Below are 21,473 nucleotides of genomic sequence, written 5' to 3'. Positions count from 1 at the left end.
TAGGATACAGAGCAGAAGAAAGTAAGAGCTCCTAGTTCTATATTATTGTACCTTATATGCAGTGATTGCACCCAAAGCCACAAGATATTTTCTTATGAAGCAAAAATTGATAAGCAAACAGTAGAACACTGCATGTCCTAGAAGAGATATAAGACTGGCATGTATCAAAGGTAGACATTGTGTCCAGTCTGATGCCAGTACACTTCCTTCTGAAGAGAAAATGTGGGAAGATTATGCCTAAGTGGCAATTCCACTTATGAGACGTCATGTGTTGCTATGATAGCCATGAATTTCAGCAGGTTTTTAAATTGCATTGTAGCAAGCAGCTTATGCAGCAGAACAAGAGAATCAAAAGGAAGTGTTGATAGGAATCAATCATTGCTATGCAGACACACAGAGAAAAACTGCAGCGCAAAGGAACACTCATATGGGACAAATTAGGAAGTGAGAACGACCATGGCTCAGAAACAATGAGCCTTATTTGAAATGCAAAAATAAGTGGGATCCACAGTGCTTGAAGAAAGTCTGCAGTTACTCTTATTCTGATGATAGACCCATTTTGATGCTGCATGACAGCAATTTGGCTGCATCAAGGAAGATGGTGGTATACCGCGGGGAGGGGAAGACAAGAGCCAAAATGGACACCAATCCTGTATTGTGGAGGCCCAGAAGTAATGTTTTAAATTTAAATTCCCCACCTCATATATCTCTCTCTTTTGTCTTCTTCAATGCTGTAAAAACATCACTTGTAGGCTTCTGCATGTTCTACTAAACCACTGAGCCAAAATATTTGTGTCAGTTCCACGTAATCTTTACAAACAAACAAACAAACAAAAAAAGCTCTCAGTTCTCTGTAGACTGGAGATCATTTTAAAAGTGGAGTCTAGAGGGGTAGAGATTAAAGATGGGTACAAACCAGAAAATTTCGGTTCAGGATAGAGGGTATTCCCAAACCAAACCTCTGAACTGAACCAAACTGAAAGTTCCAGAACAAACTGGCTGGTTTGGGCCGGTCCATTTTGCTTCTCCTCACTTAAAAGCAGGGGGAAGCCAAAGGGAGTGCCAGCCATTTAAATCTAACTGTGGGCAGCCATTTAAACCATCCATTTCACTGGATTATGCCAGGTGTACCGATTGTATGATCAGATATGTTTTAGTGGTGCATCTTGCAGGGTGAGACCTGTTCTGATCTGTAGCAAGGCCTCTTTGAAATCAAAAGAGGCAAAGGGGATGGCAGAGCAGATCAATATTGAACATAGACTCTCCATAGCAAAAGCATAATGGAAAATGTTGCTTCAGTGATACATAGTCCAGATTAGATGTGCATTCTGATGCATCATTTCGAGGATTAATCCTCAGTCCAGAAACCTGGGTCTTTGGTGCCTTCAGAGATCTTCAGAGATGGCTGTTGGGACAGGACATGGTACATGTCCCTCAGACACTAAAGAATGCTTAATAAGGCGGATCATGAGCTATACCTATGTGATGGCTTGGAGCAAGGGTAGCCTCACCTACAATAAAAAGGAAACACAAACTCTTCTGCATCCCAGTAATTGCTTGCACTGCAATTAGGTTTGATGTGGGGTTTTTATGTTTATGTGTACATCATGGCCCTCTGACCAGGGAAAATAAAATTGGCCCTTTCATTATCCTAGATCAGTGGTCCCCAATCTTTTTCCGGCTGGGGACTGGTGGGGCAACTGCCCCGCCCACGCAGTGTGCCCGCGCGACTGCGCCAGCGCAGCACGCATGCGCGGCGCGGCCCTGATTCCCTCTCCCCCCCTCCCATAGTAAGAACCTTCCCGGACCGCAAGCTTGCGGCCCGGGGAAGTTTTTTACTGCGGGGGAGGCGGGGAGAGGGTACAGCGGCCCGGCGCCATGGCCTTCGCGGCCCGGCAGCGGGCTGCGGACCGCAGGTTGGGGACCACTGTCCTAGATTACAGTGTTCTTATTCCATGTTTGCTGCAAAATATTTTAAGAGCTTTAATATTTTAGTATAGATTATAGAATGAGAGGGGGGGGAACCACAAAATAAAGAACAAAGAACAGCAAAATATTTATAATTTTAAAATCAATTTATTATCATCCACTTAGTTTCTACTCTCTTTTCTCATAAACCTTGGCAGAACCACCACATATAAGCAGCCCATAATTTTCTAAATTTCCTACATTCGTGATGTCCACAGTATACATTCACTTAAGTTTATTTATTTGTTTGTTTGTTTGTTTGTTTATTTGTTTGTTTGTTTGTTTGTTTATTTATTTATTTATTTATTTATTTATTTATTTATTTATTTATTTATTTATTTATTTATTTATTTATTTATTTATTTATTTATTTATTTATTTATTTATTTCTATACCGCCCTCCCCGGAGGCTCAGGGCGGTTTACATCAAACATATAAATAATACATGGAAAATTTAGTACCAGAAATAAATGACTTAATTTTTTAAAGAAAAAAATCCTTCATATTAGTACAAGAGAACTTTACAGGACCTGTTTTGAAAATTACAGTCCATTCTGGCAGTGAAATCCTAAACAGAGTTACATCTTTCTAAGCCCACTGACTTCAGTGGTCCAAGAAGGTTGTTACTCTTGTCTTGAATTGCACTGTGTGTTAAATTACCCTTCATCATTTCCCCTCATTTCTTAAGACTCAATGGTTTTTGCTGTTCCTACTGTGAAGAAACAGCAAAACAAACACATCAGAAAACCTTTTATTTACCTTTTTTGGTATGAGCTTTTCAAACGTTGTTAGTAAACTATGTAATTTATTTTCTGTCACATTTCGTCCTAAACAGAGTTGTAATCTTCTAAATCCATTGCCTTCAATGGACTCACAACTGTGTGACTCCTCTTTGGATTGCACTGTAAATTGCCTAGTATGGTGTTTTGCCAGGAACGGGCTCCCTAGAACATGTGCATTTTAACCCTTTTTCTTTGTTTGCTTGTTTCAAAGCCGTTTCAAAGGATTTCAGTCTTGGAGAGTAGCAGACATATAGCCTAATCCTATGACAGTACCAGAATGAAGCAGCAGGACAAGTAGCAATTCTCCCCTGTGGTCACCCATGACAGTAGGAAGGGACACCTCTCCTGAAACTCCACAAGCCCTGGCCTTGGTTTTGGAAGTTTAGTCAGTTAGGATTGGCCAAGAAAGCTGATTAACCCATGAGAACTGTAACCTAGTTGACAAATAAGGTTTTCAAAACTCTTATGGATGGCGAGAAAATGAATTTGGGTCAGTTTCTATGACACTGAATTCGTAACTCTGTGAGTCTGGAAACCTTAACATGCACATATTAGCAGGAAGACTAGTGTCTGTGGGAAAGGTATGGGCCTTAGAAGAAGCATGGCTGCTGAGAGCCACCATACGCCCCCCCAAATCTACCCCTCCCCCATAAACTTGATCTAAAAGAAATATGACAAAACAAATCATTTGACTTTCTGTTATGGGAAGCAGAGTGATACTTGTTCATTAGGTAAGAAACATTAAAGGAAAAGGGACTTTATTAAATAATATTTTCTTATGATTTACATAGTGCATATGGCAGTAGGGTAGAAGGGGGGGAACAGGAGCAAACAGTATTGGGAAGACTCCCCAGCTGAGGGATGGAGCCAGAACATTGAACTGCACTATCAGTCAATACAGGTGGGGCACAAGTGATCTGGGAATAAGCCTCATTAAAGAAAATGAGACATTAGGTAAAGGTAAAGGTATCCCCTGTGCAAAGCACCGAGTCATGTCTGACCCTTGGGGTGACACCCTCTAGCGTTTTCATGGCAGACTCAATACGGGGTGGTTTGCCAGTGCCTTCCCCAGTCATTACCGTTTACCCCCCAGCAAGCTGGGTACTCATTTTACCGACCTCGGAAGGATGGAAGGCTGAGTCAACCTTGAGCCGGCTGCTGGGATTGAACTCCCAGCCTCATGGGCAAAGCTTTCAGACGGCTGCCTTACCACTCTGCGCCACAAGAGGCCTTAAAATGAGACATTGGTCACTCTCAAAAAGCACTATGCTGGGGGGAAAAAAAACCCTTACGAATATATTTCTAGTATAACCCAAAATAAGACCAAAAAAGTCAACTCCCAGCAACGTTAAGATGTTTAATGATGGAAGGAAAATTGCAGAGATGTGAAACATTGATTTTATCCTCCCAGGAGAGGAGGCAGGTGAGCTGAGTCTCCAGATGGTGTTGTCTTCCCCATACTTATACTAACTTTCAAAAGTGATTATGGTTCCCTGATGCTGAAATGCCATCAAACCACCTCCAGGTCTTGCGGGGAAGGGGTAGTTCTTCCCTAATCTCAGACCTGATGCATGCTTGATCTAAGTTCAAATCAAGATATATCTGAAAACCACAAACACTTATGCTCCCGTATTGAAGCGACCATATTTTTGTTTGGTTTTAATATAAAGTGGAACTAAGACGTTTGCCTAAGGTAGTCACAATTCCACATCTATAACTACAAATTCAGATGAATGCAGCTCACAGGGCCTGTAAATGGTGGAGGCAAAAGACAACAACATCCTTTTGTTACTTCTGTTCATTAAATGGTTTTCTGACTATGCTTAAACTCCCCAGCCAAGGTACGGATGAGCTGGAACGACACTGTAAAATGTGGATGTGGAAGGCATGAGAACAATTTGAAGGTGGTGGGAGACCAAGGCATACCAAGTCGGTTGACAGGCTTTGCAACATATCACAATAGGCAAATGTTTGCTTCAGTCTCGTTGCAGTCTGTAGCCACGGGCAGCTTGCTAGAATAATTGCTGCTAAAAAGTGTAGCCAGCAGTACTAGGAAGTCAGAACTGCTGACTGTTTACTCTGATCGACTGTCCCTGGGCTCCCAGTGACTGGTGTGCAGAACCACACAAAAAGTAATATAAAATAAACGACTTTTACTGAAATACTCATGGGCCATTCCGCACCCTGAAAATAACACTTACCCCCTGCAGATGCCATATTTTTGGCGTTTCAAACGATGTTGTCTGCATCCAGTGTCCCAGCAGCAATCTGGCAACCACATCCTTCATTTTAACTCACTAGTTGGGAAATCCACAGAACTAGATTGCCCCAGCTTTGTTGTGTGTGTGGGAGGAGAGCAACTAGCAACCACCGGCAAGATAGCAGTGCACAACAACATGGTCAGAAGTAGCGCGATCTCCGTCAGCAGCATCTGTCCTCCTGCCCACCTCCCTTTCCCTTCTCCCTGGAACGGGGCTTTTTTTGGGGTGGGAGCGGGGAGCAAGCTGCCTGGACCAACAAATATGCATTGGTACATAGAGGCAGAACAAAAAAAATTCCCACCCACTAGTTGGCACACAAAGCATGCCTCTCAACCCCCCCCCCCAAAAAAAAACTAGAAAAAAATTACATTACTTGTGTTCATCTTCAAGTGTCAAATTTCCAAAACAGGCTGGCTAAACTATGCACTATGCATCTATCTATGATTATATGCATAGGCATAGTAATTGAGAAGTTTTACTTAAAAAAATAGATTGCTTTCCCTTTAAAGCTAGGAGAAAGCTGACTGGCTGGCTGGCTGGCTGCCATTATTGACAGGCAGGGGGAGACTTGCTGGTATTGCAAGTCCCTCTCCGCAGCCATTTGAATCAGCCGTGCGGAGTGCCAGGAAGTGTGAGAAAGCAGGAGAAGAAGCAAGGAGGTGAGAAATGGCAGGGGGTGCTTTTTTAATAGCATTAAGCAATTGTGGTTGCTTAACGCTATGTTTTAGAAGTGCAGAATGGCCCTCATGATTCCAGTGTCATGAGTCCTCTAGCTGCCCTGGATTTTGTACCTCTCATCAGCCCTAAGAAGAAATGGAACTGGCCAGGTTAAATTTGTTGAAATATGCAATAGCTGTAGTGTGCATGATTTGGAAACATATGAAGAATGTCCTGTAGGGGGAATCAGAAGAGATGTGCATTTAGCATAGTTAGCTTAGGAACTTCCTAAGTTTTTTTTCCAAATAATCTCTTCCAATGCCTTTGGAGACTTCCTGCTTTTTTGAGCATATTTCCTCCCTGGTTGTCTCCATAACTTACTGACAATGAAGACAACAGAACAGTTAGAGTGCTGGAGGGGTTGGTTGGTAGCAGAGTTTTGTTCCCTGCCACTCAGCTGTTTGATTATAAATGGTTCAGAGTCATTTAAACCCATGCTTTCTGCTTCCTGCTTCTTTCGTGGGGAGGAGAAAGCAGGAGTTTAAATGTTAAATGGCTCACAGATTTTCATTAACCACGAACCAAGCTACAAAATGTGGTATGTGCCTGCCCATCCCTAGTCAAGATGTCACTGCAGGATTTTCCTTGGAAGTGACATCACAGGATGGCAACCCCCCTGAATACATTGTAGCATGTCCTACTCAGGTCTGGAAGATGTAAGGGAAAGGGACAGGGAGGAGTTATCTATGGGGATTCTTTCCTGCATACCTAAAATTGCACATAAGTGGTGGTGAATCGTACCTGTAAGCTTTTTCCCTCCCTTCAATCAAACCGTTATTTTAATATCAAGCTTTAGGGGTTCAACTCATTCAAGTGCTCAATTATCACAAATCTTATCACAGTTCAGCCAACTGAAATGCTTCAATGGTTTATTAATGTAAATAAAATGTCACATTGCCTTTTCTTTATAGAGGCTTTGTTCTATTGTACAGTACAATAAAATAAAAGGTGCTCCCCCAACCTATTTGGGTTTTCTGGGTTTTTTTTTTTAAGAAGTGTAGTATTTTTGTCATAGGGTGATTTAAAAAGGAATTTATGCCCAGGATTTCTGCCTTTTTTTTTTGCTGAAAATTCAGATTTAAAAATAATCCACTCACCGCTTTTTAAAAGTCACCAGGTAACTGGGGCAGAAATCCCAGTAGCAGGCATGCTTAACATCATGGCAGTGAATGGATTGGTTTATTGATTACTGTTCTGAGGAAAGCAGCTCTGGTGAAGCATCTGGAATGCTTGACCACAACTTTAGTGTTGCATTTTGGTCTTGCCCTTCTGGAAATTGCGAGTGACAAAGTCCATGGGACATTTCCATTATTGTCTTTTGTATTTGTATATTGAACCTGTGCATTTTTGTCTCTTGTGGAGCTGACAGCGGTTTAAATCTAGAATCTAGGGTTTAAAATAAATTAAATGCTTCACCCAGGGAGGTGAAATGTCTCTTTGAAAAGACACTTATGGAACATCTCTAGCTTAATTTTCGAGATGAAACAGAACACAGAAGACATGAGGTCAGAGCCGGATGCAACGCATTTTGGATGTTATTCATTTATTTGTTAGGCTTATGCTTCACTTTTCTGACAATGTTGTCATGATTCACTTGCATCAGTAAAATGACAGGCCGAGGCAGCGTAATGCCAGTGTGGTGATTAGAGGCCTGGTTTGACTCTCTGCCGAGGAAACTTAACAGCTGATTTGGGGCCAGTTTCTAATTCATAGAATCATAGAGTTGGAAGGGGCCATACAGGTCATCTATCCCAACCCCCTACTCAATGCATCTAGGTCTAGGAAAGCATCTAGGTCTAGGATATCTGTCCAGCTGCTACTTGAAGACTTGGAGCTCACCACCCTAATTCATAGGGTTAATATTGTGAGGATAAAATGGAGGAAGGGAGAAAAATAATGTAAGCTGCTTTGGATCCCTGTTGGGGATACAAGCATGAAAAAATATGTAATCTAAAGGGTCAAGAACTGCAAATAGACTGAAGGAGAAAGGTAGGGGAGAGAGATCAATTTCCACAATTAGAATTTATGTACCATTGAGTCAGACTAATCTTCCTTGGCTGGCCAGTCTTGGTTTGAGGAAAGTGGTGTGGATACTCAGTGGTCCTTATTCCTCCATTTGGTGGCAGGGGCTAGAGTGTCCCTCTTATCACGTCTTCAGTCTCAGGATGACTAGAAGTTTGAGCATACTCTTCATTCTGGCAAGGAAAGAAAGAAAGCTTCCTGCATCTGCATCTTCTGTAGCCACTGCCTGTGGCTGGTTTGCTTGCATCCTCACTGCTGCAAATGGTGCTGAATAACCTCCATTTTCCTGTGAAATTAAGAAAAGGTGTGATGTCATGTCATAGATCTCCCTCTGCCTCTTCTGGGAGTAGGCAATGCAATGTGACATACATATATCATAACTATGCAGTCATCCAAGACAGGCCTGATGCTGTGTGGCCCAGATAGCAAAAGCAGGCTACAACAGTCCAGAGCTACCCAGGATTTCATAAACCTAAGTAAGAGTTATTGTCCTAGGTAAAGGTGTGCATACCAGAACCAAAGATATACACAGAAATCACTGGTTGAAGTCAGAACAGTGATTCCTTGGAATCATAATACAAATCTGGGGTTGAAAAAATCCTTGAAAAAATCCATTTTTTTTTTTTAGTTCAGGTGCCTACAGCAACATAGCACATGCTCATCCTATTCTTTGGGTTCACTGATTTCATGGACAATGGCGTATCTCCCTTCCAAGCAGACCTTTGCCAAGGAGGAGAACAAACTGTTCCGGGTCAATCACTTTTGAAGACAAGCAGGAAAAAACTACCACTCTCCACCAGTGGCATATTTAGCCTGTTTGGTGGCCAGGGCAGGCAGGTGGCAGGGCTTGGTGACACAGAGGCAGAGCTCTGGCAGGGGCTTGAGTCCCCCCCCCCCCAGTGCATCTTTGTGGAATTGCTGGGTACCATTGCAGGGCTGCTGCTGTGGCATGGCTGTAGGAGTGAGTGAGTGGGGTAACCTTTGTGGGCTCCTCTGTGGGTTCCTCTGAAGGTGGACATCAGGTGTGGGCATTTGGGGTGTGGGTAGGGGCAGCTGATGGGCCTCCCACATGGGCAGCAGGCCCCCATCAGTGGCAGGCATGGGTCACAGCCTCGATGGTTCCTTCCTTTGTTGTTGTTATTGTTGTTGTTAAGAGCCAAGGAAAATACAATCTGTCACTCCCTCCTTTACCCGCCATCACATGACACCAGGGCATGAGCCCTGGCTGCCACATCCTCGAAACATCTTTGCTTATGACTCTCTCATTTGTGGATGTGGAGCCAATTTCCCCTGGACAAGTAGGATGCTGGGGCCATAGAATTCACTTGAAACTTGGGCAGGCTCGAGAGACAGGCCAATGGTAATTTAGTGTCATTTGTTTTAAAAAACAACTACTCAAGTTCCTCCTGAAAATCTGCATAGGCAATAACCACCCTATGCTCTTCCTTTCTAGGGATGAAGACCTTTTCCCTTCTGAAAGTACATTGCCTGGGGGCACTTTGTTCAAGGAGTGTGGTGCGTATAAGGTATATTGCTCTCTCCTGCCATTTCCAGCACCAGACATGGAGGGTGAGAAGCACAAAAAGGTGGCAGACAAAGGCAAGACAGCAAAAAGGTGTGGAGGGCCGGGGAAGTGTGATAAAATTTTGGGCTTCGCTAGTATAACACTATTTTAACTAAAGTGCGGAAATGCCCCCAGAAATACCTCCATATGGATTGGAATCTTGAGAAAGTTATGTCCTACATGAACATAAGTAATTACAGTCTGCCCCTCTTCCCCAGACATGAAAGTATAACCAATTTTCTCTCCATGCACACCTCTAGTCATAAGCAATGAACAAATAGCACAGGAACTTATTATCCACCCTTATTTATTTATATTCTGTTTTTCTCCTGTCTGGGGAACCAAAGTGGCATATCACTTCATTTTCCCCTCCTTCACTCTCTCCTCACAACCATGTTGAAATGTAGGTTAAAGTTAGGGTTAGATTGTGAAAGATCCAAGGCCACCTGGCAAGCTTCCATGGCAGAACAGGGATCTGAACCTACTTTTCCTAGGCCTGTCACTCTAACTAACCACTATGTGGGGCCCATCCCAGAGTTAATCCTAGCTTCGGAACATCAGTTCAAATCATTGGTGGCAAGGAAAGGGTCAAGAACTTCCATCCCAGTATGCCTTCCATAACCTTCAAAGTTACTAATTTGCTCTTTAAAAAAAAATGTGGGAGAGCTATATTACATCTTTCTGACATGCTGTCTAGTTTTGGTTTGTTCTTGATTGGGCTTAAACCTGCCCTCTGTTGCTGAAAAGACAATCTATCTTTTATCTGACCAAGTTGTTAAAGTATCATATAAAACTGCTCTTTTTGCTTTGGCTGCAAGGAAAATAAGGGCCAACACTGTTAAGACAAGCTCTTAATACTCTTGCACTTTGTACTCATGTATCCTGCTTCAGTTCTTTGGTCTTAAACTTTATATTTTTATACAGTTCTTTTATTCTATTTTACTGTTATAAATTTGTATTTTATATTTTGTAAGGACCTATGGCTATATACAAATAAATGTATCACCATTGATGGGTTTCTGATCAAGTGCCTATGCTGTCTTGGTAAACTATGCATAGCCATCTGCTGTTGGTTTGGCATTTAAATTTTATTAATAAGATGATGACATGTTGTTTAAGAATGCTTCTTTTATCATCCCATGGATCTGGTTTGCTAATGGTGATACCTTTCCATCCAAAGAGTCTCTTGCATAGGAGAAGGCATCTTGCCCTGAAAGAAGGTATTGTTAGAGGGACCGATCTAAGGTATCCAACCCTCTGCTTGCTTTTTAAACATTGGTGTTTTTATTATTATTATTCCCTGCTTTAAGCAACTCCAAATACTGTAAATACATCCATTTACATTGTCATAGGTTTTCTTCTATGTCCAAAGGAATGCTCGTGGTCTGTTATTTTCTCTTTGATCAGCACATCTCTTTTAGCCATGTCTTTCTGCAGATATTTAGATTTAGATTAAGATAGCTTTAAAAAAATTCTAATAAACCTGCAGCAATTGAGGGTTGAAATCAATCCTACAAAACGGTTCTTGAGTACGATCAATGATTTGCCATCAAGAAAGACTGATGGTGAATTTGATCTACCTGGGGCCAGCAGTGACACAGTTCCAAAGCAAAACAAGAGTTCCCAAGCTGAAAGAATTCTTGGGACGACGAAGGCCACTTCTTGTAAATTAGACCATGAAGAATTGCAATGAAAATATGAAATCACAATTGGCCAGGACTGTGAATCTGCTTCAGGACCATACCCTGAGGGAATAATACATCCTGTGTTGAAAAAGCCATCCATTTACAGGGGTGATTTGGCTAATCTTAGACCACTGACAAATGAGCCTTTTTTAGGCATGGTGGTCAAGGACATGGTAGTGCAAGTCTATATGAAAAAAGTTTCCCATAACTATTTCCATAGGTTAACTGGTTTTGAGACAGAGACTGATCTGTTGGTACTAGAGGAGGACCTCAAATTACATTGGGATAGGGGCAATGCCATTGCTGATTTCTGCTAGTTCAGTGTACTTGATCATGCTATCTTGCACACTGAACTATGCTAATACTAGATCATGCTATCTTGTGGAACTTGTTGGAGTAGGGTGCTGGGATAACAGATGTGTTCCTCTGTTGTGTCTGGCCTTTTTGTTGGGTCAACAGCAGAGGGGTTCCTTTAGAATGCCTTGGCAACTGACTGTGGTATTCCACAAGGTTTGGTGCTTGTCCCATGTTCTCTGACTGTTGTAGAGGACTTTAGAATGAGATCGTCGGGAACTATTTCTGATGGATAGGTTTGCTGATGACAGTCTTTGTCAAAATATCCAGACACAGCTAAATCAGTGCACAGAGGATATGATCGGGTGGATGAAGGTGAACAAATCGAAACCGAATGCATGCAAGGCAGAAAAAGTGTCAGTCTGGAATGCAGATTTCTTGAGGGGGGATCTTTCCATGTGAGATGAGGTAGAAATGTCACTACTCTAATAACTGAAAGGGCTGCTAAACCTGGCCTTGCTTTTTAAAAACCTGTTAGGGACGTGCATTCTGTCATTTATATCTGATCTGAAAGCTTGGTCCCTTTCTAGACTCAGCTAGCTTTGAAAGATATATGCCAACTTCTGCGACCTCTTGATTGGACTACAGTAAAGTATGCATAATTCTTCACTCTTGGCTGTCTCAGAAATATGTCAGAAACTAGTTGTATTGAACGAAGTTACAAATCCTCTGGCTCAGGTAGCCAGTATACACACATATTTTGCAGAAACTACAATATCTGTCAATGTGTTTCTGGACAAAATTCAATGTACTGGTTTTAACCTTTAAAGCCCACAATGATATATATATATTTACATTGTTTTAACCTAATATTGGTGCACCTTAATAAATAATTGTTAAAATTTTAAATTGTTTCATAGCTGAACTTTTGAGTTCCAAACTCAGAACCTCAGTCTTGCTTTATTACAATCGTAGAGTGATCATGGTTGACCCACAAACTGAGTCATTATCACATCCACCTACAATAAAACTTAGACACAACATAATAGGTTGATTTCATTAGCACATAAATCCTTAACCATTCTATATTTTGGAACAGGCACTGTGGGAAGAATGGTGTCTGGGACTTGTCCGGGTGCCTGGACATCACTTTTGGCTCCATGGGCCAATTGGGCTGGCCCCTGGAGTGCCCCCCCCAGAAGCTGGCTGCGAGGCAAACATGCAGCCTTGCAGCTGCATGCTCCCTGGCTGCCTAGGAGGGGGCTGCCACAGTGTCCAGGCCACCCCAATGCTTAACCTGGCCACCAGCTTGTGCAGCAGGCTGGCCGGCTGCGGGGATGTTGACCAAGCCGCCAACGGCACACGCAGGTAAGGCGGTAGCAGTTCCCTCGGGATGGGGCACCACTAGCACCCATTGCATTCCTGGATGCAATGGGCTTTCGGGCTAAATCTCCCATCCAAATACTAGCCAGAGCTGACCCTGGCATGCAGAGGAACAAATTTGGCCACCTGGTGGCTTTGTTAGCACAGTGAACTCAGAATATGCCAGCACTGAATTGAGCTTGGGGTCTTCTCTGTTAAACCAGAAGGTAAGCACAGTGGAACATGACACACATATATCCAAGAGAATGCAAATAAATAAGAATGGGGGTAAGAGGGTTGTTGTCTGCCCATCCTTAATCTCAATGGGTAAGGGGTAAAAGTAACCCAAGGTGTTTTTAAATTGAAACTGAAACAACCATCACTGTCTTTGGAAGGTGACTTATTGTGCAAGGGAGGACATTTTGCAGCCACACATTTGTGTCTGTGCTCTAGCATTGTTCTTGTCTTAAGCATTGTTAGGATATTTTATTGCACTATATTGCTGTTGTATTTTATTGTTGAGGCTTAGAGCTGCAAGCAAAATTAATTGGCCCTAAAAGGTGAAACCTGTTAGCCTAGCTTTAAAAAAAAAAAAAAACTCCCAGAAAGTTTTTTTTTTTAAGCTGCACTCCTGGAGAGGGCAGGAGAATTTGAGGAGACTGGGAAATATGGGGGGGGGGAAGTACCTTGTGCCCCTTTCTAGGAAGGGAGTATGACCTATAAAGAGTCCTTGTGTTTTAGTGGCTACAGCAGCCTTTCTCAACTTTTATATCATTATGAACCCCCTGAAACATTCTTCAGGCTTCAAGAAACCACAGAAGTGGTGCAATCATGCAGAATTTGGTTAAGAAGCATAGCTGTGGACAGGACCCCTTTGATCCCCGCTTCCCACCCCCTCCAGGCCCATCATTGGCAATTTTGGGAGGGGTGGGAGGGTTGACATGATCATATATGGTCATATTACCATGTAAATGTTTAACAAATTTTAAAAAAATATATAAACAATTAATTAACTCCCACCCATTCAGGAAACCCTTCCATGGTCGTCAAGAAACCTGAGGGTTTCCTGAAACCTTGGCTGAAAAAGCTGGGTTAGAGTATCAACCTGGGATCTGGGAGACCCAGGTTCAAATTCCCATACATGTGTGTAAAAGGAGTAAATTTTTATCTGTGAATTATTGGTAATTTTATTGATGGATGGGCTGTCAACAAGACCAAGGGAGCCTATGGGGCTGGCCAAATTGTGAGATTCATTTGCACAGGATGTTTGGATTGAAATCTTTTAAAGATACAACTTCAGTGGCGCATCGTGAACAAGCAGGGTTACTGGGGAAAATATCCTTTTTACAAAGTTTAAAAAATGGGCAGCCGAAGCTTTTCATGGTATGAAGTTAAATCACCAGATGACTGCACTTGACTAGGTTCCCAAAAGCAAGCCGTGCACTGAAGAGATGGTTCTTCCATGGCCGGACTGAAGCCATAGAGCTCAGAATATCTACCTGAGCTCAGAGAAGCAATCAGGGCACAAAAAGATGACAAGTCACATTATAGAAATGCCTCTAACAATGCAATCCTGAATGGAATTTAAACTTCTAGGCCTAATTAATGCTCAATGGGATTAGAAGTTACTAACATTATTAAAGGGAGTAGAAGTTCTCTATTAAACATTTTTTTAAAGGTATAGCCATTTATATGTCTTTTTTGCATCAAAAGAGGGATTTCACTTTAATTTCTTTTTTATTCCTCTTCATAGTCTTCTGTTATACATCTATGTCCCCTTTTGTAACTTTAGCCCTTGCAGGGTTTTCTTTTTTTTAATGTTACACACCACGGGGTGTTCTCCTTGGAGGGTAAGGAGCTTTGAGAAAACATTGCCTGACTCTGAGCATCTCCAAAATGAAATTCTGAAATCCTGTACAACTTCCTGACCCTTCCTGACCCTCTTCCCTTCAAATATCTCTTTTGATCAAACTAGAAATAATTTTAAACAGACTCTGGATTCCTAAGGAGAGGTAAGGAAACTCATTTCTGAGAGTATTCAGGTAAAAGGGAATTAAGAGAATTTCTCTTCACAGTACTAGGGGTGACTCTATTTAGGATTAGATGGTATCAGGATGGGGCATCAGACTTTAACTTCTTTGGACTTCTCATCAAAAATTCTTTGGAATGGGTTCAATCCTGTGCATCCTGCAAGGGACTGAGGACCTTGTTCTGATTGTGAAAGTCAGTCTAATTATATTTTACAATCACCCATTCCAAGAAATCCATCTCTCTTAAGAAAAAGATGGATTAATGTTTCTTTCAGAAACAGCATCTGACTAGGGAATCACTGACATTTATGTTTTTTGACACAATGACCTTTCAGGGTCTTTCCAACCTGGGTTTTTTTTTTTTGGGTGCTTCAATCTTTCCCTTGCAAAATGAAGATGAGATTTCTGTCACAGAGCAGTCAGAATGGTAATGTTCATTAGGTCATGATGGTAGCTGCAAAGTCTCCCCATAATGTATAATCATCCAATGACAATCTTTTACTGTTGACTGTGATGCTTTTAAAGCTGATGCTAGCATCTCATGAGGACTGGTTTAAGAAACTAATTTAAAAGCAGCAAATCAGAATGCCTGCTTACCTCTCTTCAGAGTGAATTTGCAATGAGAAATATTCTTGAACAGAATGTTGAGCAGCTAACTGCCTTTATGTTGTTGAATTATACTCATCTATGCCCATGTCTTTGTCCCCAAATACAAAAAGGAAAAGAAGAATTCTCATCTACGGAAAGGAATTCTTGGAGATGCAGATATTACCCTCACACACTTGAGGGAGGAGACACGGGGAGGAGCCACGGGAGGAGGGAGGAGCCACGGGGAAAGAAAAGGCATTCCTACCATTACGATTTCCTCCTCTTGCTTACTATTACCACCGTCTTATTCTTTTCCAAGCCAGCTTCCAAGCTGCACGCCAGATTTTAGCAGACGGTGTTATTGCTTCACAACCCAGCATAATCCTCATACTCCTGCTCTTTTGTTTTGTTTTGTTTTAAACATGCATATAGATTAGTAGTCAAGATTGGGGTGGGTGAGGTGGGAAAGTTCCTCTTTTTGAAATTTAGATTGTCCCTAAGGTGCTTTGCATGAAAAAGCTCTTGGGTTTAATTCCTAGCATCTCTAGTTAAAAGGATCTGGCAGTAGGTTGTGTGAAGGGTCTTTGCCTGAGACCCTGGAGAGCCACTGCTTGTCTGAGTAGACTTGCTCAGTATAAGGAAACTTCATGTATTCATATGTTCAAGTAGCATTTTCCACTCCATTGTGTGGATTCCACTGGGAAATAGTGATGATGAAACAAGCCAATCTTAGTACCGTATGTTTCTGTGTAAAAAGCAAGCTGCTAATCTATAATACATATACATCTTGGTAGCTGCTGCTTTTATAGCAGGCCTGTGATGAAAAATTCCACCCCTGAACAGAACTATTGGCAGTATCCCTGGTGCGCCAATAAAGAGAACCCCTGAGAAATCTATAGCATCTGAAATGCCAACTTTGTTTCATCATGTGTTGTTTATTTCTTAATATTGCCTCTTAACTCAAGCCTCTGAATTCCATTCCTGCCCCCAAATGCTCGAGGAAATTGTTTTTATACCTAAATTATTCTTAAAATTCAAATAGAGAAACACTAATTTTCCCTTATTGTGAGATTGCAATGTGGTCTACCAACAATATAACAGAGCAAGGAATCTTCAGAATTCCCTCGAGGAATTGCAGTCATCTTTTCTTTTTAAGACCCCTTTAGCACTTTTTCCTTCCCTTGAAATTCGTCAGAAGTTCTCCCCTCCCCTCCAAGCAGGAATCTCCTTGAAATATTTTACTAGGAAATATTGGCTGACAAATCTAGTACCACATTTTATCAACGTCAGTTCATTAAGATAGCGATCCCCAACCTGTGGGCTGCGGACTACATTTGGTCCTTCGACTAATTGGAGGTGGGCCCTGAAGGACGCCTTCTCTCCCCCCCCCCGGCCCTTTACCTCATCCCCCCCAGCCCTTTACAACACACTTCATTGTTGTGGCGTGTCTGTATCTTATTTTGAAGGGATGTTTAAACATTACCATAGCGATCAGAGAACGCTAGGGCAGTGGTTGAGAGTAGAGGAGTAAACTACCCCCCCCACACTGGGCCTCAGTAAAAGGCGTTGAGTGGTCCCCGGCGTTGAGTGGTCCCCGGTGATACAAAGGTTGGGGACCACTGCACTAGGACACCAAATCAGAGGACATCTTGTGTAGATGACTGGAAGATCATTCTCTACAACATATCTATATACTATTAGGCATCTGGGGCCACCATCTGCGGATATCTAAATCCACAGATTAGGGCCGTGTGGAAATTAAAGAGATTTTTCTGCATTGCAGGGGCAATCCCCAGCTTTGCTGGAAAAAAATGGAAAACACACATACGTGCACACACACAAGGGGTTTAAATCCCTCAAAATTAGTGTTCTCTGTACTTACTTCAGTTGTTGGCAGTGGGACAGGAGAGCCACAGTGGGTTTGGTGGTGGCACAGCACAAGAGCCCAGCCGGGAGGTGCTTTGACCCAGCCTCTGCTGCAGAGGACTCCAGCTGCTGTTCTGCAATTGGGAGCAGCAGAGGAGCCTGTTGGCAGTTACTCCAGCCCAGCCAGGGTGGGCTTAGCAGTAGCACTAGAGGATACCAGCTGCTGCTTCAGACCCAGCTTCAGTGGCAGAGCATAAGCCATGACCAGGCTGTCAGACCCCTGTCTGACACAGGCCCAGAGTAGCAGCTGGTGTGCCTTTCTGGATATGTCAACATCTCTCTCATATTGTTTCCACATGATGTGGAATGTGGCCTGCCTCACCGCTCATTTCGGAATGGGCCAAATTCCCACTTCCGAACAACATCGGGCCTGGTGGTCCCAGGCTCTGGCATGACTTAGGTCCTCAGTTGCCCTGCAGCAAGAAGAAGAAGAAGAGTTGGGTCTTATATGCCGCTTTTCTCTACCCGAAGGAGTCTCAAAGTGGCTTACAGTTTCCTTCCCTTTCTTCTCCCCACAACAGACACCCTGTGGGGTGGGTGAGGCTGAGAGAGCCCTGATATCACTGCTCGGTCAGAACAGTTTTATCAGTGCCATGGCCAGCCTAAGGTTATCCAGCTGGCTGCATGTGGGTGAGTGCAGAATCAAACCCAGCATGCCAGATTAGAAGTCCGTACTCCTAACCACTACACCAAACTGGCTCTCCTTAGGGAAAGCATATGAATCCATGTTCTCTCTTTTGCACTGGGCTTCAACAGGGCATATATCAGGCCTGGGATGTATGTCTGCAGAAAATCTGTGCCATCCTCTGTTAAGGCATTGCTCCTACCCCCCCCTCCCCCAGCATCACATCCATCATCTACCCTCACAACTTTTTTTAAAGTCAGATTGTATTACAACATGATTCCAAAGTAACAAAATAGCAAAACACATACACACATTTGGTTTTGTTGGTTTTAGTGAGATCTGGGACAGGCTGTGTGTGTGTGTATGTATGTAAGTGGGGGTGCAATAAAACAGCCCATTGTTAACCCCCTTATATGTGTTGTAACTTTTTTTGAATTTTAATGCAATCCTGGTAATTAAAAAAAAATCAGATTTGGGGTGGGTGCTGAAATGGTGTTGGAAGGTGATTGAGGAGTTCTCACCACATCACAAGGATTGACAAGGTAAAGGATGGGTGGGAAGTTTCCACTTCCTGTCCATTGGCTACCTTGTGCAGTAGCAAAAATCTGGGGCAGACAAATGGGAGGAGGCAAAATGCTACCCTTGTGTGGTCATGGGAAGGCTTGGGGCAACCAGCCCCAGACCAACAACCAGGTTCCAGCGCAGCAGAATGCCTCCCATGTGTTAACTCTGTCTCTCTCTGTTTCTCTATCTCTGTCTCTCTCTGTCTCTCTCTCTGCTTCTTTCCCCAAGACTTTACACATCCAGCTCACAAGGTTAAACAAACAAGGAGTTAACTTTTGTTGGTGGTGTAAATACAGCATTGTAGTTAAACACAACGTTTCTCCACACTTGAACTTTTGAACTATAGGTATATTCAGGTATTAAGGATTCTTTGTTACAAGATGACTTTCTCCCAGTCAGGGTTAAGGCTGTTCTTCTGCCACAAGCTGGCATAATCTGAAACTTACTGGTCCTTTCTTCAGCTAGCTTGCCCTCTCCCTGAACTGAACTAGTAGCTTTTAACGCTGACATTCTGTTTGCTCCTATTTGTTGGTATTAGGGAGACCTTCAAATACAGATCTATTATTATAAAACTCATGATGGACTTGGGAAGACTAGTTTATTACAAAAATAGTAACTAACCCCCCCCCCCCAAAAAAAAACACTTACAGGTTTATATGAGTAGATTTATCCCATTTTGCTAATTCATCAGTGGCTGAGGATGGTTCACAACCACTTTGAATAGCTCCTTTAATCTTTTGGCTGGGTCTCATTTTGAGCCATGCTCTGGAATGTATTGTAATATATTTATGTTCTGGTTCCTGGGTAGTTCTGACCTATTTTCTAATAACTCACTCACCCCAACAGCTAACTGTAAGTTCGGGCATACATATATCTGCCAACTGAATATAACACTTCCTGTGTCCATTAAAGAAGACTCAAGCAGGGGGGGAAAGCCTATGCCACAATGAATGTTATTCTTTAAGGTGCCTCAAGACACTTTTTTCTTTTAAAATGGCTTGACAGACAGTCCCAAATGGTTTTTCTGTGATATAATTTCCAGTTCAGTAATTTCCAGTGTTCTGATCACACGTGTGTGTGTGTGTGTGTGGGGGGGGTAGTGACAGATTTTCCTTACTGTGTCAGCACTATCACTCCCAATTTGACAGTGGCAGGGATGCAGCTGCTGAAAAGCCATTTCTGAAACACCGCACTATAGCTTCGGTGAGGATAAACCAGTTGCAACCATTTCATTCCTCACTGGTCATCAACCCTGTCCTTTGCGTTTGCCATAGCTTGCTTTCAACTCCTGCTAGATCCTAATTTAACAAGGAGAGCTTCTGAAATAAACAGTTCCAGGGTTCTAGCAGGGTAATTTGCCCCAGATGTCAGTTTTTCAGAACTGGGGTACATCTTTTCCCTATCTCAATTTGCTTTCGTGGATGAATAAAACACTGCAAAAAAGCAGTCTTGATATGCACCTAGACTCTTTCTGTGCTATATTTTGCTGAAAGCATTCAAATAAAATGTCAAATAAAAGACATGCAACCAACAATACATTCACATCCAGATTTCTTTGTAGGAATGCTTTATCAATGGGCGTGTCCTCACAAGTAATGCTGAAGTAGTGGTGAGGCAGAGACATTGTCCCAGCAAGACAGGTATAAACAGTACATAATTAACATATTAATAAATCAAGGGATAGAAATCTGTGGTAAATGGTACGTGCATAGATCTCCACAAAATATGGGATTGGGTGCCATAAAACATATCCACTAGCATTCTCTGCCTAGTTTCAGGCCTCTGGTTTGCCTCTCTTGGATCGTTTATGCACTGGGAACTTCACTGCCCCAGCTTCCACGCAGGAGCACAAATTGGGGGCAGATGAGGCACACCGGGCCAAATGCTCCCCCTTGTGGGTGCGGGAAGAGTTGGGGCAACCTGCTATGACTAAAACTCCAGCCTGCAGCCCGTAATGAAACCTCCAGTGCATAAACGGTCTTGGAGAGGATCCCCTGTCATCTAGAAACAGCATTTTGGGGACATAAGCCACTCCATCAGCCAGCAGGAAGGGGGAAAGTTTTAAAAATCATCATGAGGGGACATCAGTCCACTATGGGAATCACTGGAAACAGTAGGGTTTTACCATAGAGTTTCCAACAATTCCTAGAGCAGACTGATGGCAATTCTGGTGCAACTATGGCTTCACCTCCCCAAACACCAGCCAGGTCATGCTTGACAGCTTTAGCTTGCGATGGGAGGGGAGGCAGAGATGTTTTGACCTACAAATGAAAGTGCTTTTGGTTAGCTGACATTATCGCAATATTCAAGCCCTGAAAATTAAAGACAACAACATAGTGCAGCTATTCTAATGCACCAGTTAAGCTTTGAAAATACAAACAAGTAATTTGGAATTCTAAAATGAAATTTGGATGAGGAAAATCTCAGAAACATGCCAAGGTCTGGGCAGTGCCAATGGAGCAGCCCTCCTCTAGTTGGCACTGCCTATATGTTTTACCTTGTCTTGCTTGTTTGAGAAAGCCATCAGAGGACAAATCCAGCTTCATGCTGACCTCATTTGGACGCATAACTTGGCTGCTGTAATTCTCCCAGCCTTTCAGTAGGGCAGAGTGTGCACTTACTTTCTTTATTCCATTGTCAATCCTGTTGAATTCAGATTGCTTTGAACTCGGGTCTTCCTCTCTCCCCCCCCCTCCCCATTGAAACAGGAAAGTCTTCTGCATGTGGTTAAGGTAGTTCAGAAGGGGGGGGGGAGCCCAGCCTCTTTCTTTCTTTTCTTGAAGGGTGGGGGGAGAGGAGCCAAGCAGAGAGCCTCTTTCTTTTCTTGGAGGGGAGGGGGAGAGGATCGAAAAAGGCAGAGGAGGGAGGAAAAATCCAGGACCGACAGAAGTTGAGAGAAATTAGGGGCTTCTCCTTTAAGGCAAGCATGTCACATGACCAGGTGAAGCCTATCAGAGATTCTCTATGCTTTCTTTTCCAAATGGATATTGAGGATTAACAGCAATCTGAGATATCGCACAATAAAGGTAGGGTCACTCCGGATCAATCCTTCTTGCTGCAGAAGGAAAATTTAAATCGGCCAAAA

The sequence above is a fragment of the Paroedura picta genome, chromosome 3, assembly GCF_049243985.1.
Source record: "Paroedura picta isolate Pp20150507F chromosome 3, Ppicta_v3.0, whole genome shotgun sequence".
Lineage (NCBI taxonomy): Eukaryota > Metazoa > Chordata > Lepidosauria > Squamata > Gekkonidae > Paroedura > Paroedura picta.
This window is presented reverse-complemented; position numbering follows the sequence as displayed.